The sequence below is a fragment of the Nanorana parkeri genome, unplaced genomic scaffold (genome assembly GCF_000935625.1).
Source record: "Nanorana parkeri isolate BGI_ZX_2015 unplaced genomic scaffold, ASM93562v1 scaffold1267, whole genome shotgun sequence".
In the NCBI taxonomy this organism is placed as follows: Eukaryota; Metazoa; Chordata; class Amphibia; order Anura; family Dicroglossidae; genus Nanorana; species Nanorana parkeri.
In genome coordinates, this window is record NW_017307535.1 from 133,414 (window position 1) to 145,851 (window position 12,438).

The 12,438-nt window shown below is 49.1% G+C and overlaps 2 protein-coding genes across 2 annotated transcripts in view; one reads left to right on the forward strand and one right to left on the reverse strand.

Moving 5' to 3' along the window:
• The window catches only part of ANKMY2 (ankyrin repeat and MYND domain containing 2), a 45,104-nt gene extending 36,805 nt beyond the window's left edge, over positions 1-8,299 (reverse strand). The window contains exon 1 of the mRNA XM_018568956.1: positions 8,288-8,299. The gene's annotated coding sequence lies outside the window, so the exon portion shown is untranslated. The remainder of the gene's footprint in view (positions 1-8,287) is intronic.
• Positions 1-12,438, forward strand: part of BZW2 (basic leucine zipper and W2 domains 2) — a 53,510-nt gene that overhangs the window by 3,601 nt on the left and 37,471 nt on the right. The window lies entirely within an intron of this gene.

Sequence of the window (12,438 nt, forward strand, 5' to 3'; positions counted from 1 at the left end):
TCTAACGGCAGATCACCGGCCGGGTGCTAATCAACTCTGTGCGCTCGCACTGTGAATGCAGCGACTCCATAGTAACCAGGACGGCGACAGAAATGGATTTCATGTCTCCAACATCTCTGCCAATTGATAATCTGATTCGGGGGAGGGGGGGGCGCAGACGTTGCTGAGTGGTGCTGCGTGATTTGATTTCAGTTGTATTGATCAGAGCGGGAAAAAGCAGCGATTCTTCTTCTTTTTAAGTGAATCCATCTAGCCGAGAAAATCCAGCCCCTCGTAACCGTTTCATGGCTGGAGGCCTCTAAACTACTCATGAAGATGGAAAATACCCCCCCCATCTATTCCTCCTTTCTCCCTTCTCTGACCTAGTAGATGGAAAGCTGATGGACTCTGGTCTGCTCTGTCCCTTGTGATTTTGTACTGGACAGGGAAGCCGAGCTGAGCGAGTTGGAGCTGCTCTGAACCATGATGACTGGGCAAAGAGAAAGAAATACTTTGCTGGGCGATGTAAAATGTTAGATCTGGATTCATTATTGAAAAAAGTTTAATACGACTTTACATGATATTCTGAGTCGGGGATCTGGAAGAAGTCTACAAACCTATTATTGACAACACGCGACATTAAAGGTATCAGAATTCGGCCTCGTTCACACTGGAATCGGCCCGCACGTACAGCTCTGTGCTGCGTGGACGACCGCATCGGGAAGGACAGGTGCTGCGTGTGATTAGTACGCAGCCCCTGTCCTTCTCTATGGGACATAGTTACATAGTATTTGAGGTTGAATAAAGACATTAGTCCATCAAGTCCAACCTATTAGGATCTCATGCGCGGCCGTACGCCCCCCTACGCTCATCCCAAGTGCAGATCCGTACGGGTGCGTGTTTCCTGACTCGGACGTAGACGGGATCCATCCTGCCAGCGTACGAGTACGCTCACCCGCACCCGTAAGGACGTTCAGGGCGGGTGAGCGTATGGCCGCGTAGTCCCATCGAGAAGGACGGGGGTTTGCATACTAATCACACGCAGCACCTGTCCTTTCTCGATACGGCCGTGCACGGAGCTGTACGTGCCGGCCCATTCCAGTGTGAATGAGTCCTTCAAGTATATTGATATCCACAACTTAAAACACGTCAGAACACTCACACAAAATGCCTTTCTATAAATCAAATTTCTCTTTTATTAATCAAATCAAAGTATTTTATTCATTTCAAAACATTTCAATATCACAACAAATACATGTTCTGATTTACGTTATAAAAAGTGATGTGTTGTAAAGTGACACTGAACTCCGGAGTTGAAGGAGAACTATGAGGTGAGTGATTTACAATCATCCTCATAGTTCGAGGCGCCGTGTGACAATGTCACAGGTCGGCTCTATTGATCGGGAAGTGAGAGAACACATACCGTCGCTCGCTCACTTCTCCATCATGTCCCTGCAGAGAGAGGTGACTGTCGGTAATCGCTCCCCGCAGGGATTCTCCCCTCTCCGATCCTCTAGCACTGAGTGGAGAAACTGATGGGGGAGGGGACGGGTACAGCTGGCCCTGACTCTAGATAGACAGAGCCAGCTGTCACTCACGCAGCTGGGTGGATCTCCACAGTATTGTCGGGATCCGTCCCGGCTGTGGTGCTTTGAGTATGTAGTGAGCAATAGCCCGCTATATACTGAGCTTTCGGTCACGGGAGGAGGTTAGTATATGTCCTCCTGTGCTCCTGAAGAGAACTAGGATAAAAAGGTTACCCCATAGTTCTCTTTTAAATCTTAAAAATACGTTCAAGTCCCTTAACTAATAGCAACAATGTATCTTATTTGTGTATCACTCGGCTGCAGATCCTCCAATCATCTCTGAATTGGTGTTGACACTCTCCTTGCTTCTGGAGGGTGGCTACTTTTGTTCTCTCTGGTCCCTGTGTGTGTTGTAAAGTAGTCACCGCACCAGGCTCGCTCCCGGGATGGACTACAATCTCACGTTCAGTTTACTAATTTGTATTGATGTGAGTGGGCACCCTAAAAGTCCGACATGTTTTCAGTTGTGGGTATTAGTTGTTTCTGTGGATGTGGCGCCCCTTAGCACCCCCTGATTGGTATAAGAGGAGATTATATTCCAGTATATTGGCCCCAAAAAATTCTTTACAAATCGACAGACTTTTTTTCATGACTAATCTCATTATACAATAACCTCGCACTGTCTCCGAGTTTCCTGCTCGGCTCGTATAAATGATCTACTTGTCCATCTCAAATGTGTAATTATCTTTCCGCTTCCCAGGCGACACTTGTGCAGGGATGAGGCCACTTCTCCACGCGTTTCTCAGATATTAAATCGGCTTCTTCAGGAGAGAAAAGGAAGAAGTAGATCGGTTTTGTTTTTGTGTTCGGCCAGTCGGACAACTAATCCAGCCATGTCCCATGATTGGGGAAGAGGGCCGCAAGAGGTAGGGAGGGTCGTCAAAAGCCAATATTAGCACCCAAAGGGTAGAATGACAATAAACATCCACAAGAAGTTATTCCTAACTCATTATGAAATCTGAATTTTGGGATGAGCAAATATTGTCCTCATACAAGAGTCCTGTGTATTATTCTCAAATCTTGGTGAGCTTTGTGTATTTCTTCCAGATCTGTGCAAAACTTGAAGCTTCCTGTAATAAAGACCAATCACTGCTGCTCTATCTCCATTTGCGGGGTGACTGGTCTTGTCTCCGCCCCCTCCTGTAATAAAGACCGGTCACTGCTGCTCTTTCTCCTTGTGCAGGGTGACTGGTCTTGTCTCCACCCCCTTCTTTAATAAAGCCCGCTCAGTGCTGCTCTCTCTGCTTGTGTAGGGTGACTGGTCTTGTCTCCACCCCTCCTGTAATAAAGACCAGTCACTGCTGCTCTCCTTGTGCAGGGTGACTGGTCTTGTCTCCACCCACTCCTTTAATAAAGCCCGCTTAGTGCTGCTCTCTCTGCTTGTGTAAGGTGACTGGTCTTGTCTCCGCCCCCTACTTTAATAAAGCCCGCTCAGTGCTGCTCTCTCTCCTTGTGCAGGGTGACTGGTCTTGTCTCCGCCCCCTCCTGTAATAAAGACCGCTCACTGCTGCTCTCTCTGTTTGTGTAGGGTGACTGGTCTTGTCTCCGCCCTCTCCTGTAGTTTTCTGTAGACTGTAGTAGGTGGGGCCTGATAGGCCCCTTGGCTGCCAGCAGGGTAGAGGGGCACCTTGGATGCCAGGGTGAGGGGACTGGGGGGCACCTTGGCTGCCAGCAGGGTAGAGGGGCACCTTGGATGCCAGGGTGGGGGATCTGGGGGGCATCTTGGTTGCCAGGGTGGGGAAACCGGGGGGCACCTTGGCTGCCAGCAGGGTAGGGGTAGGCACCTTGGCTGCCAGACTCCTGAGCTTTTAGTAGTTCAGTAAAGCTGGCCAAACACCTTTTTAGAATCAGTCGATTCCCAAATCCGCGTTAAACAGCATTGATGAAGGAATCTCTGCTGCAGGCTACTGTATTCAGCAGCCACAGTTACTGAATATGGGAACTGCATCTGATTGGCTGTTTCACTGTTAGCCGACACTTTTCCACCCGGCTTCTTGAGACAAAAGTCGATTGAATAATTAAGTTTCGCTGAGCCGATTGGTGCCGCCAGGACCACCCACAGCCTGGATTTCATCCATTCCAGCAAGAATGGGATAAAACATGAGCAGTGCACTTCCAGCTTTTCTTTCCAATGTTGGGAAATTTCCGTATCCATTTATAATAACCTTTCCTTTTCTTCCTCACCTGTGGCTTAAAATACCCATGTGAGGGTAGAAATTGTTCTGTTTTTCTCAGCGTGGTGCTGCCGCAAGCCCCTTTTGTATCGCCAACGCCTGACCCTCGCCCCACTGTGCGTGCCTCTTGATTCATAATGCATCGACAATTGCCGCCATCCGTATTGCAACTTGAAATGTATTTCCAGCTCGGCAAAGTCTGTCAGGAGGCAGATTATGAAGAAAGAACAAAAAAAAAACCCAGCTCATTACACAAAAGGATTTTACCTCCCCAGGAAACCATTTTTGTGTTCTTCAATCTCGTTCTTTTTATAGTAACGACGCAAATTACCTGGAGGGAGTGGAAATGGCTTATTAGCAGAAGCTGCGAGGAGGCTGACAATTTCACAAGAGAGAATGAGATTTGTTCTTTGATTTGGGGTAATGTTCTTATCTTCTATTGCTAGAACTCGCCGTACATTGCTCATATTCTGACCCACAGCGGGAACTGGCGCTGTGGGCGGCCCTATCGACACCAACTGGCATGACGAAAGTCAGTGTTTCAATCGTTTTTATGTGAAGGATCCGGATGGAAAGTTGTTGGCCGAACAGTGACCCCATCCAATCAGAATCCGTCACCAGGGCTGTTCCTATAATGAGGCAGCCTGCTCTTTGGGTCTCGTGGTGGGGGGGAGCAGGCAGAGCGGCGCACAATGTTTGCAGTGTGCCTGCCACCCCCAAAGAGCCGGCAGGCACACTGTGAAAGGGCCATAGACTTCTCCCTGTCTAGCTCTTGGCAACCTGAGACGCTGGGGCTGGCATCTAGGGATGCACTGATACCGGAATTTCGGTATTGAGTACCGATTTATTTTTATTTTTTTTGGTACTCGCCAATACTGATACCGGAAGTCCCATTAAGGAAGCCAGGAGCCGTGTAATGAGTCGCCACTCTGCTTCCTGATTAGCAGGGAATCTGTCCCCATTATTCTCGTCACTAGGTGTCGAGAAAGCATGGAGCCGGCTTTCTTTCCAATCAGAAAGACGGGCACTGTGTCATTACAGGGCGCCCGGCTTCCTGATTGGCCAGCTTCCCGACCAATTAGGAAGCCAGGCAGCGAGTCATTACACGCTGCCCGGCTTCCTGATTGGTCGGGAAGCCGGCTCCATGCTCCCTTGTCACAGGTGAAGAGGGAGCATGAGGCCGGCTTCACCGGCCAATCAAGTAATGATTACAGTATGTAATGACTCACTGCCCAGCTTCCTGATACCGAAATTATCGGGCTACTTGTTACAAGTACTCGCCCAAATACTCGGCAACAGCACACTAGTATCGGTGTCAATGCATCACACCCAGTTCCCGGCAACCATTGAACTGTACGGGATAGTGGTAAGATCCAGAGCTGAGATGATGCAGAGAACACCTCCCCGTAGCATGCACCACCAGCACTAACACACACACCCCTTACCATGTAGGCCTCAGGTGGTGAAAAGTCAAGGGACACCCCAGTCCATCACTGTGAAGGTATTCGGCAGCCGCAAGTTCCACAATACCCACCACTGGAAATTCACAGCGGGGTTGGGGGGGACTCAATTGATTGCTCTCATTTAGCCTGCGGGGATGAAGAGAAATCTGAAGTTGTGTGGTCCGATTCCAAAAGTCCAAGAGCTTTGCATTGCACTTGGTGATGTAAGGCTTGGATGCAGCTGCTCGGCCATGGAGACCCATTCCATGAAGCTCTCTACGCACTGTTGTTGTGCCAATCTGAAGGCCACACGAAGTTTGGAGGTCTGTAGCTATTGGCTCTGCAGAGAGTTGGCGACTTCTGCACACTGTGCGCTTCAGCATGCGCTGACCCGGCTCTGTCATGTTACGTGGCCTACTACTTCCTGGCTGAGTTGCCGTTGTTCCCAGTTGCTTCCACTTTGTTATAATACCACCAACAGGTGACCGCGGAATATTTAGTAGCAAGGAAATATCACAGATGGACTTATTGCACAGGTGGCAACCTATCACGGTACCACGCTTGTAGTCACTGAGCTCCTGAGGGCGACCCATTCTTTCACCAATGTTTGTAGAAGCGTCTGCATGCCGAGGTGCGTGATTTATATACACCTGTGGCCATGGAGGTGATGGGAAAACCTGAATCTAGTGATTTGGAGGGGTGTCCCAATACTTTTGGCAATATAGTGTGTACATAGTATATATCAGCGATGGTGAACCTATGGCACGCAAGCCCAGGTCCGCCGCAACGCTTCAAAATTCACTGATGGACATGCAGGAGCAGAAAGAGCTTCGGAGACGTTGTCATCTGCTGCCGCGAAAGCGCACTGAGGACGAGACGTGGAGCCGCGCAGGCGCAGTGACGTCAACGACTGATGAGGTATGTGAGGCGCATGCGCTCTAGCATTGGCGCCATTACCTCAGACATAGGAGAGCACTCACAGGGCCCTAGCCAGCAGCTAGCGGCTTCTAATTAGAAAGCTGGATCTGCCCTTAGGAGCCGCATAGCCCTCCTTAGAGACCACTTAAGGACCACCACTTTTAGATGACCTGGACACTGCACAGCCCATCCCCCCCTCAACCCATACACACAACTGCGGGGCCCATCTAGCCCACCTAAGAGCATTTATGAACCGCCTTGAAGCTGCACAGCCCCCAAGAGCCCATACAGACAACCGGAGAGCCCACCTAAGAGCACATATGGACCACCTGTCAGCTGCACAGCCCCCAAGAGCCCATACAGACAACTGGAGAGCCCAACTAAGAGCACATATGGACCACCTGTCAGCTGCACAGCCCCCAAGAGCACATACAGACAAATGCAGAGGCCCGCCTTAAGTACATAATTAGTTCAAACAGTGGTATGAAGTGTGTTTGTAAAATGCATCATCAGTATTTGGGTCAAAGTGCGGGGTTGGCACTTTGAGACATGTACGTTAGTTTAGTGATCCAGTTTGGGCTCAAAAAGGTTCGCCATTGCTGGCATATATGGGGACGACTGGTGGGTATGAATGGGGCCACTGCACTTAAAGGAGAACTATGGGGTTAAGTCTTTTCCCCATAGTTCTCCTTAGGGTAACGGGAGGACACAAACTAGCGTCCTCCCGTCACCCTAGGCTCAGTATACCGCGAGCTGTATACTGAGACGCCGCAGCTGAAGCGGATCCCGACAATTGTGCCGCGATCCGCCCAGCTGCGTGACTGACAGCTGGATCTGCCTATCCAAAGGCAGAGCCAGCTGTACCCGCCCCCTCCCCTGTCCGTTCCGCCAGTCAGCACTGGCGGAGCGGGGAGGGGGGGAATCCAGCCCCTCCCCTGTCACGGCAGAGAGCCGTGACAGGATCGAGAGGTGAGCGAACGCCGGTATGTGTTCGCTCACTTCCCGATCTACTGAGCTGACCTGTGACAGTCTCATTGTCACAGGTCGGCTAGAACTATGAGGTGAGTGAAAAGCACCCCCCCTCATAGTTCTCCTTTAATGCAGCCGGGATCAGTTCTCATCACTCCCTCAGCCATGCAGTAAAGCCGTTATCATAAGCTGCACTGGCTGACCTTGATGACTGGATAATGGAATGCAGAAGAGGAAGTGTCGGCGTCAGCGCTCTGTATAGAACGCCGCGTCTTCCTCTTTTGTCGTAGATGTTTACTTTTCTATTTACAACCGTCATTATAAATGTCTCCAATCACTTTTCCTGCTCGCATATCTCACAGCTGAAGTCTAATCTGCTTTTTTCCCAACTCATCAGCATTTAAATAAAGACTTTCTGTTGTCATTACATATCTTTATCGTAATCCTAGGTCTCTGTGCTTCTCTACGCAATGCAGGCAGATCTGGTGGGAGGGGCCAGCAGGGTGCTGTACGTAGCTTCCTAAAAACATCACAGCACCTAGCCTGAGTACTCCTCTCAAGAGCCTTCAGGCTTAATGCAAGCAGTGTAACATATATGTATATAGGAATACATATACTGTATGTTAGGATTTATATTTCCGTCTACCCAGTCCTGAGATTTACACAGCACAGCCTCTGCTGCAGTTGAGTAACACTTACAGGCCTTGTCTTCACCCCCAGCCTGTGACTGGACAGTGAAAGGAGAGGCAGCACAATGATGAGCTCATCGCTCTATCACTCTGTGCTCTCCTCCTATCAGCATGACAGTGGCTCCTTGTACTATTCAGTCAGAACTCTGCTGTAACGGCGCTTCTCAACTAGAAACACCTCCAAAGTTAGGTGCCAACTGTCATTTGTAAGGAGCACTGGCGACCTGGCTCCTGGGATTCCTCGGCTCCTGTATCCTCCTCATGACCGGTCTCCTTTAAAGCAGAACTCCAACCTATAATAGCAAGATAAAAATAAATAGACCATTAAAAATAAACTAGAAAAAAAACAAAAAACAGCTTTTGCTGCAAAATTCACTTTTAATCCAACAACTTCCCCCGCACTGTTTATTTCTGCCACTAGATGTCCTCAGTCTGATGGCCATTGCTTTCTCTAAGCCCAGATCATCCCGGACAAGCCCCCAACTTATGACTGGACAGTGAAAGGAGAGGCAGCACAGTGATGAGCTCATCTCTCTATCACTCTGTGCTCTCCTCCTATCAGCATGACATTGGCTCCTTGTACTATACAGTCAGAACGCTGCTGTAACGGGGCTTCAGGAGGTTGGTATCAAGTTATGCACTGAACTTGCACTGCTTGCATTTAAAGAAAACGCATTTAAGGATGTATTGGTGATCACAGGGCTACATTTAAGGGTATCTCTGGTCAAAAACGAACAATAAATCTGTATTTCTATATTGAATTTCCACAAGTTCTCTCCCCCTCCTAATAACCAGATCCATCTAGAAGTTTGTAAACTGAAGATGCCCCTGGGATGGACTTCCTCAATGCACTGACACCATTTCACTCACCCCGGTGAATTTGCACTTCCTGGTGTCACCATAATAGAAGTCACCAGCACTCTATGATATGTGCAAGAAGTAAAGCACTTTTTTAATGAAATTGTCACATGCGTCATACAGCCAACGTTTTGGGGCCACGCAGGCAGGGACGGATTTACTCTCTCTGCTGCCCCAAAGCCAGGTTCCTCATTGTGCTGGAAGCAATGCATGATGGGATATGTAGCCTTGAACAATGTAACCTTATTGCTTGCTGGAAGCATTGCATGATGGGATACGTAGCCTTGAACAATGTAACCTTATCATAGCTTACTGGAAGCAATGCATGATGGGATATATAGTCTTTAGAAATGGAGATTGCATCACACCAAGCAGCAGGGAAAGAGACGCACACTGGGAATCCTGGAAGTTGGTGGAAGTGACGGGCAGACGGAAGGCAGCACTCGCAACGTAAAGTTACATTACATTTGAAGACCCGATGGTTGGTAGGGAGGGCCGCAGTTCACCTTTTGAGGGTTCCGGAGTCTTCTCACGGTTGTGTTCTAGAATCCTCGGGCTGCTCTGCAGTGGGAGCAATAAAGCTTTGACTTAGTTTATTGCCGGCAATAAAATCCATCGCTTCATCTTCATGTTTTATAGCGTGTCCCTGGGCCCCTCCGGTGTGAACGCACTCCGTCTGAGTGTAGTCACCCCTGCAGAGTGCAAGGTTGTCACAGGGGACCCGCTCATTGAGGGGTATAAAGATGGATGAAGTGATGTCATTGGGGGGAATTATCAAAACTGGAGCAGATTTGCTCGGCAACCAATCAGCTTCTCTCTTTCATTTTCAAATATTATCTGAGCAAACTGAAGAGAGAAGCTGATTGGTTGCCATGCACAACTGCCTTCAGATTCTGTCTGCTCCAGTTTTGTTAAATTTCCCCCCCCCCCGGGTTTCTTGTCACTTTAATGTGACCCCTGACTCTTGCTCGGGGTCCGTACACTTTGTATCTTCTGTGACACTGAAAAAAGCAACTCTGACATTTTCAAGGTATCTATGGAAAAAAGTAGAGAGGGGAAGAGCAAAGCACAGTCACCACTAGACGCTGCACCACCCGTGATTAAATTACATCTCCAGACATGCCGGACTCCACCTGGTATGTGTTTTATCCAATATCAGGGCTTAAAAATGAAGTTTAATCTGCTTCCCTGATACTTCTTTTCCTCTCATCAACATACTAATGATATTTTTAGGTCAAACCTTTCTGTCTTTATTACATTTATTATTCTTATTTTAACCCTCCCCCAGTGATCAGTCTGCTGCAGGCAGGACGAAGCATTTCCTCAGTCTCCCCTCCCCCAGTGATCAGTCTGCTGCAGCCAGGAGGAAGCATTTTCTCAGTCTCCCCTCCCCCAAGATCGGACTGCAACATTGTTGCACTGTAGCAGTTTACAAGGTGAGAGGCTGCACCATGGGCTGATCTGTGTCAGACATTTGTGAACACAACCAAGAACTGTACAGCCACCAGGATTTACGTGGTTGTGTAATCCCTGTATTATTTACAGTAAAATATCGGCCATAGATTCAGACTCCGACTCTAATGTATCCCCCCCCCCCCCGTGAGTCTGCTCTCTGGATGAATATAATTGGCTGAGTGACAAATCCCGTCTGCCAGTTATTAGATCTACCATTCCCGGAAACTGAGTATCTGTTGAGAACTAAGGGGACATCTGTGTTCATTAAAATCATGATCTGGAAGATGGTGTCGGCTGTGTGCGGAGAATTGTTCTTTGTAGCTGAACTCCGGGCAGATAGAAAAGAGAAAAATCAATGCTGCTCTGTATTCACTAATACACGATTAAATGTATTTATTAAACAAAAGCAGTGTAAGTATCGGAATCTCACCGGGTAAAAGCTTATGGCAGTCTCTGTAAAGCAGGGCTGAAGTGTGAGAGGGAGAAGCAGCACACGGAGCCAGTCATTTCATATGCTGACCTGAAGCATGCTGATAGAAGAGAGTGCAGAGTGATAGAGAGATGAGCTCATCACTGTGCTGCTTCTCCTTTCACTGTCCAGTCATAAGTTGGGGGCTTGTCCGGGATCATCTGGGCTTAGAGAAAGTGCTGGCCATCAGACTGAGGACATCATCTAGTGGCAGAAATAAATACTGCGGGGGGGGGGGAAGTCTCCGGATTAAAAGGGAATTTTTACTGCAACAACTGTTTGTTTGTTTTTTTTTAGCTTATCTTTTAATGGTCTATTCATTTTTTATTGTGCTATTCTTGATTGGAGTTCTGCTTTAAAGGAGACTGGTCATGAGGAGGATACAGGAGCCGAGGAATCCCAGGAGCCAGGTCACCAGTGCTCCTTACAAATGACAGTTTGCACCTTATTTTGGAGATTTTTCTAGTTGAGATCTGGTCCCGCCCCCCCTCCCCATTGGGGACATGGGGAGGGGGCATGGTTGCATGGTCTGATGGGCCTCTGGAGGGGTTAAATCAGTACTGCTGCTCGTCCAATAGAATCTCCCCTTATATATGAGTAATACCAGCCAGAGGAGGGCGACTGATCTGCCATTTTGCTGGCCCGGAGTCTCCCTCCTCCCGCTGCTCTCCTTCTTCTCTTCCTCCTGTACACAGATCTACCCAGCGCTGATCACTCCCACCAAGCCCACTGGGGTGCGAGGGGGGGGGTGTGACCCAAGGGAAAATCTTGCACCTATCCCCATTGTTTCTTAGGCCCGCCACTGGCAGCGTAGGTGAGCCTGTCGGCACCCTTCCGCCTGGCAACCCTCCATCAGCTGATTTGAAGCGAATCAGCTAACAAACGCCCTATGTAATAGCAGGGTGTGACAGGTGCTCTTTATGGAGACATCAGGGGTCCCTAATGTCTCCTAGGGACCCCAAAGAAGATTAGGAAGGTGAGATCTGCTTCCCCCAGCTTCTTGTCCTGGCTCTAAGAGCCGGAGACTGTGTACAGTGACACCGGAAGTGATGTAATGCACAGCACTTCCGGGTCCAGTGATCGGAGAAGAGATCAGCGGCTAGAAGCTTGCTGATCTCTCTCCGATCATTGCGAGGAGACCCACCGTGGTGGTCCCGGCCTCGCACGGGGGACAGCAGATAGGGTTGCCACCTTTTCTTCCAGCAAAACCCGAACACTCGAGCGACGCACAGAATTTCTTGAGGGAGAATTAGTGGCGGCTTATTCATATGTAAATAGCGCCGCCCATTCATATGTAAATATCACAGTCGAGACTATTTTTAGTGGGGGGCCAGTAGCCCCTATCTTAATATTGGTTGCCCTGTCTGCCTGACATCTTGTGTCCGGGTCTCATCTGCCATGAAACCCGGACACAGCATTCAAAACCCGGACTGTCCGGGTGAATCCTGCACAGGTGGCAACCCTAACAGCAGTGCCTGGGGAGCCGACGGTGGACCAGCTGACTCTGCAGGAAATTACACTGTAAGGCCCCATTTGCACTAAGCGACATACCTTACAAGCAGATCTGCGCGGCCGGGATAGCGCAACTGTTCGGGGCGACGTTCCAGCGACCTTCACCGTCGGGCTGCATTAAAAAATAGAAAAACCGCGCGACATCTGCGGGAAAACGGGTCCTGCTGAAGTGACGGGCGACATGGAGCTGTACATTAGAACAGCTCCATCGAATAACATTGGCCGGCGACTTCTCGCTGCAAAAATGCGCGATTTATCGCAGCAGAAATCGCGGGATTTTCCGCTCGGTGTGAATGGGGCCTAAGTGATCTCATCAGAAATGGCTTAAAAAACCTTTTGACTTTCCCATCACTTTGGGGTTGGTGTGTGTGTGTGTGTGTGTGTGTG